At 31.8% G+C, this 22,446-nt stretch overlaps 2 pseudogenes; both read left to right on the forward strand.

The window, feature by feature from the left end:
* Positions 1-18,381, forward strand: part of LOC149572093 (uncharacterized) — a 33,770-nt pseudogene extending 15,389 nt beyond the window's left edge.
* Positions 18,382-18,673: 292 nt separating this feature from the next.
* On the forward strand, positions 18,674-19,348 carry LOC149572094 (ARM REPEAT PROTEIN INTERACTING WITH ABF2 pseudogene; annotated as a pseudogene).
* The last annotated feature ends 3,098 nt before the right edge of the window (positions 19,349-22,446 follow it).

The raw sequence follows: 22,446 nt of genomic DNA on the forward strand, positions 1-22,446 counted from the left end.
TATACCCTAGGAAACCCTCATTGAGGGAACAAAATCCAGCCTCCAAAAGCATCCATCACCATGTATTATTCAGCAAAATAACCATTGTCATACAACCATGGAAGCCTTCATGGCCATAGCCACAACCGAGCAAACTATGTGAACAAGTATGAATCCACACATCCCATGCCATGCTTTCAACCTTCACAAATGCTCCCTTGGCTAACTTGTCAAGCCTTCTCTCGCTCGACTCTTGCCTTTCTCACTCTTACTCTTATCTACAACAACTACCCTTGTGGCTGCTTATATAGTAGCAAGTCTCACAAAACCACCAAGTGGTATTACATAAACCATGTGCTACCTAACCCATAACCCCACATTTAATATTGGGCATTTAATTATTTTCCCCAATATTAAATAATTACATGAAATATTATCATAATGTTACAATACAACTCATCAAGAATATTCCATGAGAATCTTTACATGTTGCACATCCATCTAGATACAACATTACATAATAAAATAAAATAATGAAATATAACAATATTATGCAATGTGTGCAACACCCATTATCTCAACACAAAGTTACTTGAAATAATAAATTTATTCATGCAATACAAAGCCCAACAGTAAAAAAAATTATATCATTACTATAACCAATCCACGGCTCATCTTTTAAAATCTTAACATCTACCTTCACGAAAAGAATGTCAAATCAGCCCTCGAAATGACCAACCACGCGAGACGCAGGATAAGGACTTCGATCTCTCACAGTTTTGAAGGCTTCAATGAGCAGGTAGATGTCGTTGAAAAATTTGTGAAGCTTGTATCACTGCATTAACCTTGGCCGATTCTCCAAACCCTCAACAACAATGGACAATGCAAATGTCCTGCATGATTTCCTCCACAAACTGCAAACACAAACAACATCCAGTCGCCTGCATCTTGCCTTTAACCCTGCATCGACCCACAAAAATGGTTTTAATGCGCCATTCAATAAGTGTACTGAGAATAACCCTATGGAAGATTTCACCGTCCCATATGCTAGTTGCCTCCTCCTCGCACGTAACGATCACAATAAATATGACAGTTGCGTTTCCACATGTACTCGCCTAGGCTTTTCTTTTTTTGCTATTTAAGAAAAAGCAAAACGAATAAAACCACTAGAGAAAAAAAAATGGACTAATAGAAAAATAAGGAAATTGGAATAAACTAACAAATTAGACACTAATAACTACTATGCACCATAGAATATATGTTTTTTTAGCCTATCATCTGGAAAATATTGAGGGAAAATTAATTGTTTTAATTCATTCAAAAGCAATAGTCTCTACCTTTTAAAAGGCAAGGACTAACAAGTCTGATGGGCATTATTTAAGAAAAAATTACCCATTTATATCTTGAAAACCAAACACAATTTTGTTCACCTAAAAGATACATAATAGGGCAGAAAACAAGGGCAATGCAAATACCACGCAAACATAGCCTTTAAAAATCCATCCTGATGGACAATATTGAAGTTCAATGAGACATGATTGCTCCTTTGAAGGCCAAGTGTAGGATGTATTGGCAGTGGACTAGACAGTTTCAAAAACTCCATTAATGGCTTATTAAATTGGGACTGGAACTAATTTTCACAGTTATGATCTACAATGACCTTGTACAGTACTATGAGCACTCAAATATCATACAAATAAAAGTTTATTGCTAGATGATGTGTTTTACAATGTGCAGTACAATCCATGCATAATATGGAAACACAGATAAGACAACCCCCCAATCACCACTGCAATGGCTGGAGAATATGGTAAACCCTTCTCTGAGTAATCCTCAACCTGCTTGTGGGAAACTTTTCCTTGTCTAGAGATGTGACCCATTCAGGGATATATCTTTGATGTTCCCAGAAAATATTGTGCCCCCTAGTTTGAATGTCATTTGTATTGCAAAAGTCCAGCAACTAGTCTGCAAGACTGTAATTAAGTTGCCCTGGTTGAGGTTCTATCATATACCATTTCAGTTCATGCTCAAATACAGTGACATTGAATCTCTTATGGAACCATCTCTATCGCATTTAACCATCTATGTCACATTTAATTCAACAGAGAGAATGTATTTAACAACTCCTATTTGAGGGAAACAATTCAATTCTAAAATTCTTGGCATGCAAATAAAGAATCAGAAATATCTAGTCCAAAGAAAAAAAAACAAGTTTATATTAAACCCTCTTTAAAGAAAAGACTTGGATTATTTCACTAATATTCTTGGATTCTTTTTTGAATTTTTGGGCATCCCCTAGTTCCTCTTTGGTTCTAAATTTTGGTGGGTATGACGGTTTACCAATCCATCTTACATTATAAGGCAAATAGAATGGATCAAGTTAAATCAGAGGAAGAGACCTGGATCTTATAAATCATAAGTCAAATTATGCCAATCTTTTGTTGTATATTTCTGTAGCTGACTCATCTTAAAGCATTTGGGCATCCAAGAATTTAGGAATTTCTCTTTAGAAGTAGTGGAGTGCATAGTGGTCAAAAAGTGTCATTTTAAAATACTCACCCGATACCTATTATGTCACCCCCCAATACTTGCTCACTCAAAAATACTAGTACTTGTAGTAAAATGTATCAGTAGTCATTATGAAATGTCTCTGTAGTGGTAAACAAATGGGTCAATCGCCAATCAAAAAAGCTAAAAAATGATTAACTATTAGTATATGTGTGATCAACTATTAGAGGTATCTATAACATTTACTCTATTGTGATCATTAGTCCCCCAACAACTACTGGATCTCTTTCCCTACCCGCCTTCAGCTCGCTATAAGAGTCATCAGGCAATAGCATAGGCTACTAGTTCCAATTTGGCTACTTATAAGACTGCTCATATGGGTTTTATTGACCAATTCAGCTGAATATTATAAAAAGTTATCTCATCTAGTCACACAAACAAACACATTTTTGGTACAATCTAGAAGCTGTAATGTCTCTATAATTACAGGGCGTGATTAATTACTTGATATGGATCATTTCCAAGAATGATCTTAGATATTGCCGAGCCTAAAGGAAATTGTCTACAATTTTACTTGACCGTGACATTCGGCTCTTCCAACCAGTTGCCCTACAAATCTGAGACGTGAAGGCTCACCATTATAATTCTATTCAATCTATGATTTCAGTGGTCAATCAATATTTAAATCAGGTCAAATTAACATAATTACAACAAAATCCTCAATGCTTAAGAGAATGGTTAAATTACTAGACTTTCTGTTTATACGAATAACAAACATATGAAGAAATACCATTCTAATTCTTTCCTATTGCAGTAAACGCCATTCTACATCCGTAAATGGTTGTATGGAAACACTATCAACTAAGATATCAACATCTAGATTATTACTCTACAAATTAACAAAGGCACCAAACTAATGAAAATTATAGTATTGTTTAAATATGGCAGAATTCTTGAGAAATTTAGATTGGGCATAGTTGATAAGCAACCTCAAAATAGAGCTTTGAGTAAGAGGGAGATAACACGGGGAAAAAATCACCCTTTAACAAAGACCAACATCGATTCTCAATGCCCTCGATAAGCAGGTCTGTGGCATACACATGTCAGAGGGAAGAAACAGGGACTGCCAGACAGATTTTTCGTCTGTTCCAAGCAGCAGCATGAGGAAAATCTGGCAAGCTTTCGCCCAAGTGAATTCCTATCGGCTAAAGATTCAAAAGAATACAAGTTTAAAAATAAGTCATTTTCTCGATCAATTGACTACATTTTTAACATTATATTTTGTTTACGAAAAAAGTTTGTATTAAAATTAAAAGTAATTTTTTAAAAGATTTATATTAGTCAACTAAATTATATACAATATAAATTGATATGGATTTCCTTAATGATATTCGACATCTCTAATTTAGAAATAAATGGTAGTTTAAAGAATTCAATTAAGAAGGAAAAATGTAGATAGCTAATATCCTAATAACAACAATATATAATCGAATCAATTCACAACAATCTACAAAATGTGAAATTGTGAAGTTTGCATTAATCTTGAAAATATGTGTCCATCAAATTTACTTATATATCCTTATAATCAATTGCATCTATGGATTTCAAGAAATGAAATGTTATAGAATCAAGGAAATCAAGAATAAATTACAAAAAAAGTTAGTATGAGACAAAATGGAAAATGTACAGGAGGCCAACTAATATATGAATGCACCATGAAGAGTGATAGGGAGTTGCATACATAATAGGAAATTACACCCAGAGGCAAAGAATTACAAAGATGTAAAGTCTAGCAATGTCTAAGATATCTATAGTATGATGATGACATAAAATATAATCAAGATAGGTAGTTTGGGGGGCCAAAACTAATGGTTTGGTGTTAACTTTGCCAAATATTATGAAGCCCCTACATAGGAATCTCACTCACATGATGTTTTTTTTGCCTAATATTAGTCCTAAGTGATAACGTCAATGACTATTCTAGCAGATATCCAAAATATTTATATCAACATATATAATCTAATTAATCTATGTTGAACAAATAAAAATTTAGCAGTGATGATGGTCACTCTTTCTACTCACTCCCCAACACCAAAAAATTATATAGTAGTTGACTATAAGAATGATAAACAAACAAACAAAAATAATAAAATAGGGAAAAAGAATGACAAAGAGTAATAGTGTACAAGTACATGCATAATGAAAGGTGAAAGATGGAGTTTGTTATAGCTTTCTTTGTAATGGTGTCATCATATCATCATTTATGATGTTTTAAGGATGGAAATAGAAAAGAGAGGAAAATAGAAATCATTGTGGGTATCGTATTACACATACATGTAGAATTGTTAAAGCAAGGAGAGTGCATCAAGATTCCTCAAAAAGGGGCTCATATGAATGAATTTTTTAGGCTGAGAGGAAATAATAGAAATTGAATGGATAACTTGTAAGTGCTTAATAATAGCTCTACTAGAACATGGTTACTAGTTGTAGAAATACCAAACTATATAGGCTTTGATTCTCTCATCTTGGCTACACCATATAAGATCTTCTAAATAAGTTATAGAATTTTATGAACCCCAAAGGATGGAGAATGATGGGATATAGAGAGAATATGGGAAATGTGAATGAGGAATTATGATTTCTTGTAAATCAAGTTCATTTTGTAAGCAAGGAAAGAAATATTTAAATGGATTTGTTTAAAATGACTGGAGACTTTTGTGAAAATATAAATTGGTAGGTATATATGATAATTTTGTAGTCACTAATAACATCCTCATCACTTGTAATTCAACTAGATCTCATTGATAGGCTTCAAAATTCCATCTAATAAATTAGACAAGTGGGGGACAAGTGGGGGACATGAGTTGTCACCCCTTTCCTAATAGGTGGTTCTTTGAATGCATTGCTTCCATGGTTAAGGCCATGTTTATGAGTTGGTGATTTCATTCACTAAATTCATATTATGATATGTAATATACAAAAATATCTAAATGTGGAAGCGTTATGTTTATTTTTTTAAATGAGATTTATTAGACTATGAAATAAGTCTATAAATGCTAATTTATCATTGCTAAGGAAGTTTTCAATTCCCACACTACTCAAAACTCAAAATAGAATAAAGACATGGAGTTTTAAAAAAACATATTTTATCACACAAACCAAAAAATCCTAAAAGATTCCTCAAGCTAAGTGTATTCATCTTCTATATTTCCCTTATATGTTTCCACCAATATCACACTTAACTTTATCATTTTATTTTTTTAAATTGTCATTTTGAAAGTATTCTACATAGATTTGTACCCACTTTACTAATTAGTAAGTTTCTTTGAGATCTTCTTCAATACCTAAATTGTGGACTTCATACTCATCTCCTTGAGTAGTGGGTTGTACATTCCTCCTTTACTATCCCTCATCTAAAACAAACATCCTCTTGACATTGACTATCTCCTTAGAGGTAATGTTTATTAAATCAAATTTAAGATTCCACCACCTTTAAGTTATTTTTGTTATGAGATCTCTTTATCAAAAAAAAAATTCAAATATTTTGATACATATGATGAACTCTATTAAATTGGTAATATTATGTTCAATTATCAAGGTTTTTGTAAGTTTGAATTAAAACCTCTTCAATTATAATTTCTCCATAGGTGGCAAAGATATTGCCAATGTACCTGGAGAGCATAAAAAACACTCTTCCCACATGTTGGAATAAATCTAATGTTAATTTCCTTTAATTATTTGATTAGGACCAACACTTAGTTCTAGTATGTGCCCATTATATTTTCATTGATGAATACTGATTATAGATCTTCCTTATGATAAGTTAGGAATTACCCCTACAATGAGAGCCTTAATATTGTTTCCATTAGATAAATTTAAAAATATTTTTAAAAAATATTTATATTAGTCAATAATAAACTACAGAAACAAGTTAGTATGAGAAAATAGAAAATGGACAAGAGGCCATTTAATATATGAATGCACCATGAAGAGTGACATGGTGTTAAGGACATAATAGGAAGTTACCCCTAGAGGCAAAGAATTAGAAAGATATAAAGTCTAACAATGTCTAAGAAATCTATAGAATGAGCATGACATCAAATAAAATCAAGATAGGTACCTTGGGGGCCTAAACTATTGGTTTGGTGTTAAATTTGCAAAATATTATGAAGCCCCTTACATATAGATCTCCTTCTCATGGTGATTTTTGCCTAGCATTAATCCTAACTAATAACATCAATGATTATTTTTAAAGATATGCACAAAATTTATTTTGACATATGTAATCTAAATAATATATGTTGAACAAATAAAATTTTAGTAGTTATGATGGTAATTCTTTGTATTACCTCCCCAATATCAACAACTTATATAGTAGTTGACTATGAGAATGACAAATAAAAATACAAAATAACACACTTTAAAAAATAATGAAATAGGTAAAAAAAAGACCAACAAAAAGAAATGGTGTAGGTATGTGTTCCATGAAAGCTAAAACGTGAAGCTTGTTATAACTTTATTTGTAATGGTATCATCCTATCCTCGTTTAGTAGGTTTTTGGGATGCAAATAAGGAAGAGAGAAAAAGGTAAATCATTGTGACTATTGTAGTCCACACGTGTGTAGAATTGTTAGAGTAGGGAGAGTGAACCAAGATTCCTCAAAAAGGAGCCTATATAAATGATATTTATTGTATTGTGACTGAATAATAGAAATTAAATGGATAACTTGTAAATGATTTAGAATAGTTCTACTAAAACATGGTTACTAGCTGTAGAAATACCAACCTATATAGCCTTTGATTGTGTCATCTTGACTACACCATAAAATATATTCTAAATTAGTTATGAAATTTTGTCAACCCTAACAGATGGAGAATTGTATGGTGATGTCATAAATAGAAGACATGAGATGGGAATGAGGAATTGTAATATCCTTTGAAGCAAATTCAATCTCTAAGAAAGGAAACAAACATATAAAATGGATTTATTTTAAAAATCTTTAAAGACTTTTGTGAAAATAAAAAATGATAGGTGTAAGTGAGGATTTTGTAATCACTAATAACATCATAATCCCTTGTAGCTCAAATAGAGCTCGTTGATAGGCTTCACACTTTCATCTGCTAAGAAATTAGACATGTAGGGGACATGAGTTGTCACCCTTTTTTTTACTAGTGGTTATATGGATTTCATTGCTTCCATGGTAAAACCTATGTTTACGTGTTTGGAATTTTATTCACTACCAACTTTATCTGGTAAAATCTAAGATACAAAAATATCCCCACATTGAAGCATTAAGTTTATTTTCTATAGGGAATTTATTAGAGAGTAGGAAGTAAGTCTGTAAATGATAAGTTATCATTGCCAATGGAGTTTTTGATTCCAAAATTTTTCCAAAATTAACATAGAATAAAGATGAAGGAGTGAAAAAATAACATATTCTACCACCTAAACAAAATAATTCATAAAAGATTCCTAGACCTAAGTGTATTCATATTTTACATTTTCCTTATACAACACCACTATTATCACACCTAAATCTATCATTTTTCTAAATGGTCATTTTAAACTTGTATTTTATATAGATTTATACCCACTTTACCAATCAGTAATTTTTTTTGGGATCCTCTCTAGTACCTATATTATGGACTTCATACTCATCTCCTTGAGTAATGAGTTGAACCTTCCTCCTTTAGTATCCCTCATCTGAAACAAATATCCTCTTCACATTAACTATCTCCTTAAATTTTTAATGTTAATTTTCAAATTTAAGATTCCTCCATCTTTAAGTTCTTTTGTTATGGGATCTCTTTATCGATATTTTTTTTCAAGCCTTTCACTGCACATGACAAACTCTATGAAAATTGGTAATATCATCAAGGTCGCTATACATTTCAATGAAAACCTAGATTCAATTTTAATTTCTCCATAGGTGGAAAAGAGATGGCCAATGCAAGGAGAGAATAAAAAACACTCTTCTTGCTTGTTGAAATAAATATAATGTTTATTTCCATGAAATATTTGATTGGGACCAACATACTTCTAGTATGTGCAAAGAATGAGAACTAAAATGAGATTGGTTGAGATCATGGTCGGTGTGTATAATGATATTGTAGAGAAAATAGAAAAGGCATAATTGTGTGGATGGTTTTATTTGTTTAATTTCTCTTTACTTCACAAGCTTTAAATTATTGATTGTTGTTGAATGGTTATTAAAAATATTTGATTAGTGCTACATGATTAATAAAACTTTAGATTTGGTAGATTATTGATTCACCCACCACTAATCTTGGACCTTATAATACTTACATATATACACACACAATATATGTATAAATCTATATGTATGTGTGTGTGTGTGTGTATTTAGATACATATGCATATGTGTGTGTGTGTGTACATGCATATATATGTGTATATACATGTATACACACACACACACACACACACACACACACACACACACACACACACACGTGTGTGTGTGTGTGTGTGTGTGTGTGTGTGTGTAGATACATGCACTAGTACAAAAACATTAATACGTGACTAAAAAAAAAACTAAAATTTGTATATATGTGACTAAAATTAGTCATGTGACTAATAGTAGTTAATATCCAGTCATTTATAACGCTACTAAATGATTTTAGTCACTTATTTGATCACTGATTTTGATCGTCAATTTAGTCACATATTTAGTGGTATATTTAGTAGTATATTTAATCGCATATTTAGTCATATATTTGATAGTTGATTTGGTCACATATTTAGTACATTTACTCACATATTTGGTAGTGTAATTAGTAACATATTTAATAGTATATTTGGTCACATTTTTAGTAGCATATTTACTCACATATTTGGTAGTGTACTTGGTTATAATAGAACATGATGGAATCGAACCACCATCCTCCTGCTTGTAAAGTAGGTTCTCTTCCATTGAACTAGCACCCTTTAAAGAATACATAATAAATTATTATTTATTTCATTTCATTCTCAATAGCACCCAAAAAGATTATGGGCTTCTATTTTTGAAATGAGGGTAACAAGGCAACATCCAATCAAGCCATTAGTTTGAAGGCTCCTTTTATTTCAAAAAATAATTCCATTTTGTCAAACATAAATCAACTAGAGGAAAAGGGAACTAGGATAATGAATTTTAAATTTAAAAATATATTGTCTAACTTTTATTTACTATTAATTCTTATTTCAAATTCGCTACATCACACAAGCCTAGGTTTGTACTTTGACTTGTTTTTGTCATCCCAGGTTGTTGGGACAAGATTAGATCATTCCAAAATTATGGATTGTCTGTGTCTTTGACAAGCAAGTTATTCATAAGAAAATCTCCTTCATCTATATGAAAATCAAAGATAATTTACAGAATTAAATTGTAATTCAAGTTTAAAGCAGTAATATGCATCTTATTGTTGCTATTAATATCTCAAATTAGGTTAAGCAAGTTTGCAATACACCAAGGTAGTTGTCTAAGTGAAGGTATTCTAATGGCTTTAAGAGTTCTTGCAAAGATAATTGCACAAGAGTGCAAAGTTGATAAAATTTCCTCTAAGGGAGAAAACTCATGTAATGGAAAATGACTTTCCCTAGTAGCCACTAAGATAATGTGAAAATTGCACCAAAAAATTATTTGCAAGCAATGATTTCTACTTGTATGTGGTGTTAGAGGGTGTGAAGATCAGTTCAACGTGATGTATTGGGCATGATTCGATTAGAAAAATATTTGTGATCTTTTTTCAAACATAAGTCATTCCAAAAATATTTTTAGTATGGGTATGCATCTAAAAAACAATGTTGTTTCTAGTAAACTAGCCAAAGTATCAAACAAGCTTCCCCTTAAAAACAATGCTTAGACTCACACTCAATAGTTAAAATCAGTTCAAGTAACTTAAGAATATTTGGAAAATAACTATCCAAAAAGTTTGATAAACACAAATAGCTACTCTTTCACATTTTCATACACCAACATATAAAATATGTCTTTCAATTCTTAATCAAGGAAACTAAAACAATTTACTTATGTAGTCATAGAAGCTAGAACATACAAAGATCTTGATAATCATATATTTCATGTGTTCTATTGGATCTTTCTACAAGGGAATACAGTGCAATAAGTGTGATGGTATCAGAAGAGAAGCAACTCTATATATCTTAACCAAATTAAAGAAATTATGTAGCCATAAAGAGCTAGAAAGATGTATTTTTATTCTTTGATGAAATTTATTTGTTGTTTAATTTAAGGACCACAACCCTCAACAAACTAAAGTGCAATAAATGTAGTGATGCCTAACTATATACAGTTTATGTGGCATAAGTGTCAAAAAAGGCATAACTTATTACAATTAATTTTTTAAAATTTTACATGATTTAAAAAAATTCATGTTCAGATTGCTATATTATTTTTCAATTAGTACTTTTTGTTCTTATCAATGTTGAAAGTTAATATATAATCACATTGGCATCCCACTCTACATTTGGTTCAGGCAAGTAAAAGTCATCCCAGGGGAAGGAGGCCCCTTGGGAATTGACTCCAGATGGAAATATAACATGATTAGACAAGTATCAAGCCATGCAATTTGTAATTAATACACAAATAATATTAGTGGAGGCATTAATTGTCTCAAATACCAACTTTCAATAATCCCTAAGTATGATGCCAAGCCATGTGCAACAGCCTTAGAAATGGTGAAATAAAAGAAGTTGGCCCTTCTTGCAACACTAGATGACAAGAAAATGGAGAAGACCACAACACAAGCAACCGTACAAGAAGCCACTATTTGTAATTTCCATTGGAGTCACGAACCTATCATTGAATGACTAGGATATTGTACAAAGAGGGAAAAAAATACATCGATAATTTTTGCTAACAAATTAATGACCAACCAAATGATCCAATAATTAGTTATTTGCACAATAGTGAAGCTACTCACAGTTCTCAGCAAGCCAATGACAAGAGGTGAAAGTCAATCATGGAAATGAGGACATGCTTCATCACCTAATTTGATTTGCAAAAAATGGAGATATATGTTACTATCAAAAAAATTTATCATGTTTTCCTCTTAAAAATTATTAAACAGAAAAACATTCAAAACATATACCTAAAAGTATATTTCCTGGTACCAACCATGGTACTTCAATATAAATGGCAAATACCAAGGGTGTGCCTAAGTCCAAAAAGATCAAAAAACAAAAAAAAACTAGTGATTTTGATGATGAAGAGTTTACGTCTATACGAGTGGAGATGAATGGAAAAGGTACATTTCATATATTGGGACATAAATCTTATCAATATGGGCTGAATTTTAACAATAAAGTTGTTGCTGGTGAAAAGAAAATTACTAGAAGTAATGGGCCACATAAAAATGTGCAAAAGCAAGGAGCTTGAGAGTCATGCATTATTAAGGTCCGAGATATAAGTAAACTTAACAAAGCACTAGGAAATCCTCAACAGAATAGGAATTTCTCACCACAAGAAATATGTAATTTGTTAATGGGGAAGACAAGCTTAGATATCCAAAAATATCTGATTGAGTTGAAAAAGACTACAGAGTGTGCACTAGTAACAAGGGTAAGTGATTCTTCACCAATTATTGGTAGTGAGGAAAAGTCAAAGACAGTTTAAAGTGAGACAAGTTAACCATAAAATATTCCTAAAAAAAATTCATATAGGAAATTCCTTAGATGACCCATATCCAAGGTTGTCCATCCTATGTATGACTTTACCAGATACTAATTTTTTTGATTTTGAAAGAGATTGGACAAAAGAACATTTTTAAGAAAATTAGGTGTGGGCTGCATATGTTGGTGAATATGGAGTTCCCTAGTTTACATTGATTTTAGATTGTTGCACCACATAACACATTCAAACTTAAAATTAGCTTGCTATATGTAAATAATAATAATGATCTTGCTTATATTGGTTGGATAGACATTGGATTTACAAAAACATCTAGAGATTACAAAGGAGGGTGGGGGAAACAAGGAATTAAGATTCTAACACAAGAGAATCATCCAAATTAATAACAAAGCTTGGGTTTAATCATGAGCCAAAAAAATCAAAAGAAAAAACATGAAATGGTGTAACCTATGAAGTCAAGATTTTGAATAGACATCAAAACCATAGAAAGAGGGACAATGAGTTCTTTCGAAGAAAAAGAAGATTCTATGTATGAGCATCAATGTATTCATAAATGAAAAACTCTCATTATACCTAAAGACATGGAGATATTTCAAGAAGGTGGTATATTATTGTGTATGGTACTTAGATTTTATCACTATATAAGTTAGTTCTTTCATTTTGTTAGAGAAGATGATTGAGATGGTAGTATTGGGAATGTAAAAAAATTCAAAGGGAAACATTAATGTTGTATATGAAACCAACTTGTGGAACATTTATGTATCACACAAAGGATCAACTAGCTATTTGTCATGTTGGGAAGTTCCATGGGTGTTGTTAAAAGTTGAACCATATTCCATGGAGTCACCTTTCTAGTAAGAATGATTTGGAGGAAGTGTGGTAATTTCTCACTATCCTAGAGAGAGCTTTATGATGTGGAAATCTTATTGAAACCCAATAGTGGTAATACTCTCATATATCAGCCTGGATGTGCTTATAGAAGAATCATTGATTGTGTTATTCAGTGAATATCAGGGGTGGAAATTTTGAACAATCCTTTGCTTTCTTGTTATTTCTTATTGAAGTTGTTTTTTATTCCCCCGGTGACCCTCAAAAGTATTCTTGGTGAATGTGTGAGGTGTCATTTCTCATTAAAACATTTACAAACAAGGTACACTTTTTTAGGAGGTTGTGTCGAATGCTAGAGCTATGAATTGAAAGTTGAAGTTGTTTGGAGGTTGATAGCAGTTGACTTGTTTCTTATGTCATTCTTCATTGTGCATGGGGCTCTTTATATATGTAAGTTCTCTTATTTACCATCATCAAGACATCTTTCTTGATTGAGGTACAATAGACTTGCTGCTCCTGCACCAATATTTTTGTTCACCACATCTTGAGTCTGTGATATATTGTTGTGAGTACAAGGTACAACCACACACACTTTTTGACTAGTTCTTGACCTAAACACTTGTTGTTCTTTGCAAATAAATGTTGGTTGTAACTACCTATGGTTTACTATGATCCTATGGTGTGGCTATAGAAGAGAATTAGAAATATCACTATAGCCAGTTCAACTCATTACAAGGAAATTATAATCTATTCCAACCATAAATATTCTCATAGATTTACTCATGTTCAAATTAGCAGTAGAAGGTCGCTATTAACAACCCATTTTCAAGCTTAATGTTCACTTCATTCATACAAATCATTTGACAAAAACCCCTAAAAGTATAGGGAAAAATATTTGGTTAAAAATAGCGGTAGCTTACTACATATTGGAGGGGTTGCCTTGAGAGTATTTGGACCTATCAATTATGAATTAGCAAATTAAAGTCCCAATTATCTAACCAACCCACTAGGAAATATAAAAATTCCCCAAAAAATCATAAGGAGTCACTTCCTACATACCTTTCCTATTCCTAGGATTGCCAAATTCTATATTTTTAATGTTCCTGATCAAAGTCGTAAGAAGTGAGTAAACTTGGGCAACTGGGCAATAAAATTGGAGAATAGGCCTCCTTAGTTGTGATTTTTTGTTGAATTTCTCAAGACTCTTTCTATTATTATGAGTAACAAAAATATAATATACCTAGCTAAGGTAGAACAATGAATTCCAACATCATAGGCTCATAAACTTGAAATTCTCACTTTATAATCCATGAAGAAATTGATGCTGAGGACAACCATAAATGTACTCAACAATCTAGAGAATTCAAAATAAAAGGTACTTGCATTATCAATTCTAGTACAATTTAAGCTCACACAATTGGTTAAAAGGTGCATGTTTATTAAAAACATTAAATATAAGCCACTTGAAAACAACTATTGGAAGGATCAGGGAAATCCACAGTTTTCTAGGATTGCATGATGGAGTTTAATAGCATAATGAAGTTTAAATTGATTCCATACATTACTAATCATATTACAATGGGGAAAGATATTTGCACACTTGAATCCGCATATTGGTTGAAGAATTCTTGAATGTGTAGAGTTTACATATTGTTATATATGTGAATAGAATTAGTTTTCTAGTAGCTCTTTGACCATTTTGTTGTTTAGAGAAGGGTTTTGGTTCAAAGGACTGAACACTCATCTTTCATATACTCAAATAAATACAAGCCTCTAGTTTTGCTAACTTGTAAACCATTTGAAAGTATTTTCTTCCATCCATATTTATATAAAATACTTGACTTTTATCCCAAAAAAGAGGACAGTAGAAGGGAGGTCAATTTTTGAACTACAAAATGTATCCTAAAAAACTCGAGAGGTACTAATAGTTGATGTTTTAGTGATAATTATGAATGCAAAAACATAACTAGGCCTTGAAAAGAAAAAGTTCTTAGTTAAGTGATTAGTATAAATCATATCACAAAATAGTTTGTCAATGTTGATCCAATGAAATCATCGAGTGATGGTTTCTGGTGAATGCAAATGAAGAGTTTATTTAGTACTATACGATCCATTTTGAGATGTCCTAATTGCATATTAGTATACATTGAGTTGGAAGCATGGTGAGATATCATTGTCCAAATACAGGAAAATGTTGTCTAAGACAATAGAACCATAGTAGTATCAGTTGGGACCAAGATTGGCTTGGTAAACTAAATTATAATTGTTTTTCAACTAAATGGGAAATAATACAATTCCAAATTTTCATAAAGGTAGGAAAAATAGAAAATTTCTTTTGTTTCATGTCAAATGAATTATATAGAGACAAAGTGAAACAAAAAAAGATGTAGTGAGCTTCCATATTAAAACTAATGAACATAATGAATTACATCAGGAAAGAGAATCTAACTAAAGTAATTTAATCATGTATTTTATCAAAAGGCATGGATAATTAAAAAAACTAGAAACTATACTATGTAGATTTTAAGTTAGATAAAAAAGATAACTTACCACGCATTTATCAAGGTTAATTAACACATCGAAAAGAATAACAAAATTCATCAAGGTTTAGAGTTTTCAAGCTTGGTGAATGAGAGGATATATAGAATTTGAGCATACTGGATATTCCAATATTTTATATACACTTCTTTTAGTGATAATATTAGATTTGATTGTAAGATGGATGCTAATTTTACACTTCACCTACATCACGCACTACAAGGTTTTTAGGAGTTGCACTGATAACTTATGGCACTTCATGCATGTCTGCAAAATGGATATTACCTAATGCCATTACCACTCTCTAAAAACAATATTGTCTGACTCATAGCCTCCAAAAAGGAATCTCCAAGGTCTATAGAATCTAGTTTAGTGCATCTATAAGAATGATGACTTCTACCAAATATCTCATCAAAGAATAGTCAAAATCTCATACAACCAAATACCCTACTCAGCAAGCTACCATGAGAAACTATAGATACCTGCATGGCACATACACTAGCTCATTGTCATTCCATAAACTAGGATATACAATGTAGAATATAAAACCAAAACACATAGATCAAAAAAATCAAATAGATTAGTTTACCTACCAATATTTATTAGCTACTGTTTACCTTAACAAAAGTATGATATAGATTAAAGACATTTGAATTGTCACATAACCTGATATAGAAAATGAGCACTTAAGTCAACTTGTAATAACCAGAAATGTAATAGAAGCCAAAAGAGGATAACATGCAATAATCATAAATGTAATAGATGGAAACACAAAAGATTATCCTTAGAAAACTCTCTCTACCTGAGGGTGAAACACCTAGCCTATAAAATACAGTTATACCTTCATTTATCTTCTTCAAATTAAGTAAAGAAATCTCACATTAGAAACATGCATTTGTTATTGATAGATAATTATAATGACTGATATCAAACTTCTCACAATAGCTCTTATAGAGATAATTAATAATATGACAAAAGCTTGTAGTCCACTTGTTGAACATTATCTCATAAAAGGAATAAAGAAAACCAAATGTGTTTCTGACAGTTTAATGACAAATTAGCAAGCATATTGCAATATCTTTTATCATTAATAACAAACAATCTGCAACCTGAAGTCATATGCTCTGTAATTCCATATCATCGAACTTGATTCTCAATATTGAACATAAGAAGTTGAACTCTCATAAGAAGTTGAAGAGTCCTTAAATAGCATGGTTTGGTCAAATTTTTCAATGGTGATCAGTCTAGAGGAAGAATCACAAGGTTGTACTTAATAAACCCCTGACTGTCATACTAGTCTTCATATGTTATTAGTGATAGTAGGACTGTAAGTGACATTTTCATTGTATGCCCTTCATTCAATAGCCTTGGAGGGAGAATACAAGTGATCACCAATGTAACAACTGTATTATATTATAAAATGGATAGTACAAGTAAGTGATCAATTATAAAATATGTTCCTACAAAACTCTTGCAATAATATACATCAAGCTTGAAAGGAACAGACTCTCCACATTATCATAGTGTTAATCATGTTTACATATGTTTTCCTAAACATCATAGGTCTTTAAATAATTTACTTTGATAATATCCAATATATCATTCTGTCAAACTCAAAAGTGCCACAAGAAAACTCACTAGGGCATCATTTTTCTCTAGAAATAGCAAACCATTTCATTTAGAACCAATTTCATGGTGGTCTGTTGATCACTGCACTGCTAGACACATTGCTCATCCTATTGCATAATTTGTTGAACACGTAGAACACATGGACCTTATAGTAGGAGAAGGGGCCATCCCAACTTTAGTTCAACACCTTCAAGCACCTTGAGTTGGTTAGAAAAAGGGGCCTATTATGTATGAGAATGGTGTCAAAAAGGAGGTTGTGTTGCATTGGAGCTTCTTGTAGTGAAGCCAGAGCATCAACGATGCATTGCAAGTGCCAGTGCTCTTTCTAGTCTTGTTTCTTTGCTAAAAAGGTATGGAAATGGTTCCAACAATCATATTTTGAATGGTGTCCTTCGAAGAGATGCTAATGCTATCACAAATCTAGCCCATGAAAATTGTGCTATCAAAATTCTTGTCAAAACAAAAGAAGGAATTCCTCCTCTTGTTGATTTGCTTACGTCAACTGACACCAAGGTGCAGCAAGAAATAGCCAGTGCTTTGCAAACCCTGTCATTTAAAAATGAACCAAACAAGAACCAAATTGTAGAATGTAATGTATTTCCAACTCTTATCCTAATGTTTAATTCTAAAGATGTTGGCATCCACTATGAAGCAGTTGGTGTGATTAGGAATTTGGTGCAATAATCTCTTAACATATAGAAGGATGTTCTTCTTTCTAGAACTTTGCAACCTATAACTGGTCTCTTGAGTTCAAGGTGTCATGAGCCAAAGGGAAATTGCTTTATTATTGGGATAATTTGCTACAACTAATATTGAATGCAAGGTGCACATTGTCCAAAGAGGGGTTGTTTGACCTCTTTCAAATATGCTTCAAATGCTCGATCCCAAACTAAAGGAGATGGAAACATAGATTAGCACATAATTAACATAACCAAGTTGGCATTGTTCATGATGGTGGATTAACTCTATTGTTGTAGCTACTTAATTCTAAAAATGGATCTCTCCAACACAATGCTACTTTTTCTCTATATGGGTGGTAGATAATGAGGAGAATGTTTCTGATATTGTAAAGTAGGGAAGAGTACAAAAGTTGCAAGATGTAGAATTGATTGTTTAGGCTTCAAAGAATTTAATAGAGTCAATTTTATGGTTTGGAATCAAGAAGTATGAGTTTGTATTGAATGCTATCATTTTGTTAATGATTTCAAATTTGGGATTTGAATTGGGTTCCAGAGAACTTACAAGTTGAACATGGTTGTTGATCTTTAAGAGGAGTCAATGATTCAGAATGATTGTTATTAAATAAAAAGTATGAACTTGTCATAGTTGAGTGTTAATGATTTTAATGATGCTTTACTACAAGAATTTAGTTCTGATTGATGTTGGTTACATAAATAGAAGTGGATTATGAGCTTCTTAGTGGCTTCATATGAGATAATATCATATTGTAAAACATTTATCTTATTTTTATTATTCTAGGACAGTGAATGATGTGTCAATTTATAGATTTGGGAAAAGGTTGTGGATGCTCCGCATCAAAAATGCAGATATGGAAAGGATCAGTGGTGCTCTACATCACCTTGTCCCTTTCGCATTTGTGCTCTCCTAATGATTAGAGGATGATTTTTGTTGATAATAATGGTTTGGAAGTACTTTTCAGTCTTCTATCACCAAGTACAATCTTAAAATAGTGGCATGATGGTGTTGTTGCATTACATACTCTAGCAAAGAGGGTTGCTCTACAATATCCAATAGATGCAGCTCTTCCACCTCCAACACCTTAGGTCTACTTGGATAATAAATATGTAAACAGTAAAACATTGCTAGATAATTACCTTTTTAGTAAAGGGGAGGTAGTTTTATGCTCACAGGATTGCACTACTGGCATCACCAGATACATTATGTGTCATGTTTGATGGAGGCTACATGAAGAAAGAGGCAAAGGCCATTGAAATTCCAAATATAAGTTAGGGATTTTTTGCACTAATGATGAGATTTATTTACATGGTGCAACAAATATAGCATAGGATCTTCTCAAGGTTGTTGATTGGTATCTCTTAGAAGGATTTAAACTTTTATGTGAATGTGCAATTGCACATGACCTCAATATGGAAAAATTTGCAAATGTTTATGATCTTGTTGAGGCCTACCATGCAACTTTATTAAGACATACCTTTTTATTATTATTATTGAGAAACATGAACATATGTCTATAATGCTTAGCTATCCCTTTCTTATAGAACACAATATACCTCCAAACATACGTGAGTACATACTTTGAATATTATAGCCACAACCTCAAGTTTCATCATAATAGAACTACATCATGATTAATTTTAGTAATTAAGGGCTTGGGTATCTCATCAAATGAAAAGCTTCAAAGGACTTCCTGCACATGACCAAGATTGTATGTAGTTTCATAAAATTTTATCAAGGGATGAGCTTTCAATTGGTCTTTAATGATCTCTCGATAGAGCTTTGTTTTTGTCCCATGATTCTTTGTTTTTAATAGACTAAAATTTTCTAAGTCCTTTTATTCAATGAAATGTAAAATACTGAAGATCAATTCAAAGGTAGAAAAAAGAGGGATAATCATACATTTAGTGATGCAACAGAGTGTAGGATCATCTTGTAGGGAGCTCACCTCTTTACTAGGTCACATATACTCTATTGCATTGGATCATCACTCTTTGATTTACAACCTCTAGTTAGCTTCTTTCTCAAATTTTGGTTTAGGGATAGTAGTAACCTAATCTATTAATCACATCGAGAGTTTGATTATCAATATTTATTATCCCTTATAGATTGTTTCCATAAGTCAGCATATAAAACTTTATGTATGTCACAAAATGTATGAATATACAAATAATAAAAGGATATGAATTCTATTTTCACAAAATAATTCCATCAATGTACTATAGATGTTCAAAGTCTCCACGACTGTAGTTCTCACATTTGGATGCCTTATATATGGGTGTCCTACCAGTGGTCCTAAATATGGCTGAAACCACTTTGGGATGAATATAATTAGCCATGGGAATGCTAATTGGTTTAGTTGTCATACTTTCAAGTAAATGAAATTGGCAGGTGTAAAACCAAATTCAACAACCTTCGTCAGCATCCAAAAGCCACATCAATCATAAAATGACCATGAAGAAGGGAAGACAAAACGTAGCAATGGGATTTCACAACTATATCTCATTTGGACTACAAAAAAGAAGACTATGGGAAATAAGAGGTGGAGATGGATTTAGGGTGGGTAAGGAGAAAAGAAGATCACGGGGAAGGGTGGTTACACACCCAAAACATTTCCTTTTGAGGAGTGTTTAGTCAGAAGTGTGAGGGACAATGAAACCCTATGTTGCATAGAGGAATCCAAAAAGACCAAAAAAGGGATGGGGGTTTATTGCACTCCAAGCCAGTGTAGTATGATTGGGATATATAGATCAATGAGTGTGTGAGGATTGCTACAAATAGGAGTAGACAAATAAAAAAATCCATTGCATGAATAAAGAGGGGTATTTATTTTGAAAAGAAGGAGAAGATTTATGTCAAAGACTATGGAGGATGCTTACTAATTGTATACAATATTGTATGAGAATATTAATAAGTTATTGTTGAACCTTGTGTAAGGGTATTTATAGATGAAATTTGGTAAATGCTTGATATGATTTTTTATTATTGTAATTAGAAATATCTTGCGATGCATGTGAAATAGCTTTGAATCATATAGGCCAGAGAAAATTTCTTGAGAAAATGGTTTAGAACTCTACAGCTCCAAATAATTATGTTTCTGGTAATAGAGACTAAATCCAACTACAACATCAATAGAGAAAATTATTAAAAAAAAAGTGAGCAGTAGGGAAAATAAATAGAAAACACAAAAGATAGGTACCACAAATAATATGATAGCATTAGCATATTTCACATAAATTAATGGAAACACAATTGACCAATAGAGAAATATTGATTAAGTATTATTACACATGGTATATGAAAAGAGGATAGTATATCAAATCATTAGTAAGCAAGGCAAATGGAGTCAGAAAGGGATCAATTGGATTCAATGTATGGTAAATTTATAATACTTGGCATTAGAAAATTGATCCTAGTGCATTCAAGATTCAAGTTCTCTTCTTCAAATATTTTTTCAAAATATTATCCAATTCACAAGCATCATATAAATAGTGTGATTGAAAGAACAAAAATATGGTATAGGCTAAGATCAAATTATAGAAAATATCTATTAAGATTTTGAAATATATAACCGTACTAAGCTCAAAACTACACATAAATATACCTTGCAAAAGTAGAGTTCATGGTTATTCAAATTTGTATATGTGTGTGTTTTTTACCTAATTAGGGGATAACAAAAAGGAATACCTCAAGTACAAGACATGATCTTAGAAGATGTAATCACCAGTTTGAACATTGAAGTAATGATGGTAAGGATTGAGGGGTAATCACCAGTTTAAACTATAATTAAATGCTATAGATTTTAGAGAAAGAAGATAATGAAAACTTCCTTGTCCTTAACCATCAAGATGAGCCTTTAAGCTTGTATCTTGAATGTAATTAGTTTATTATGCATTGTTATTCTACCTAATTTCAACTAGGATTTGTTGTTCTGGTAGACTTAGATAGCTATCTTATGCATGTTGCATGCATCTTTTTCCAGAATTTTAACTCTTTGCAGATCTGGAGTCTCATTTGTGAGTAGGTTGAAATCTAGTTTATCTTGAAGAAAAAAAACTAAGACTTGGTGTGTGTATAAATATAAGATATAGTCCTTTGTGAAACAAGACAAGTTTAGATCTGATTGGGATTGTTATGTAGGATCCTTATAGAGGATTTAGTATACATGGATCAAATTTTTTAAATCAAAGACTTGCAACATAAGTTTCTACATTCTAGGAACATATAACAAAACATCAATTTCAGTGACTGTTGCTTTATTGATTACTTTTAACAACATTTTATTGCATGTGAATAACATTAAATACTATCATAATGACAAAGGTTGATAACCACTCTTCTATATGAGTACGAGGTTCAAGTTTTAAATTATAATGGCTAGCTATTGAGATAAAAACTTGAGAGTCTAGTTTTCAAATGCTAATGGTTTAATTCTAGAAAATAATTGATTATTTTAAGTTTTAACTACCTAATGAAGATTGAAATATAGGGAACTTTGTTTGAAAGAAGTTGGGATGTGCACTGAATGTGAAATATTTCTTTTGCAAAGATGATTTTTTTTTTAGTGTGAATATTTTAACTCATCATATTGAATATCATGTAGCAGTTGTTATAGAAG

This window comes from Cupressus sempervirens, chromosome 2 (genome assembly GCF_028749045.1).
Source record: "Cupressus sempervirens isolate cs-2001-9-10 chromosome 2, ASM2874904v1, whole genome shotgun sequence".
In the NCBI taxonomy this organism is placed as follows: domain Eukaryota; kingdom Viridiplantae; phylum Streptophyta; class Pinopsida; order Cupressales; family Cupressaceae; genus Cupressus; species Cupressus sempervirens.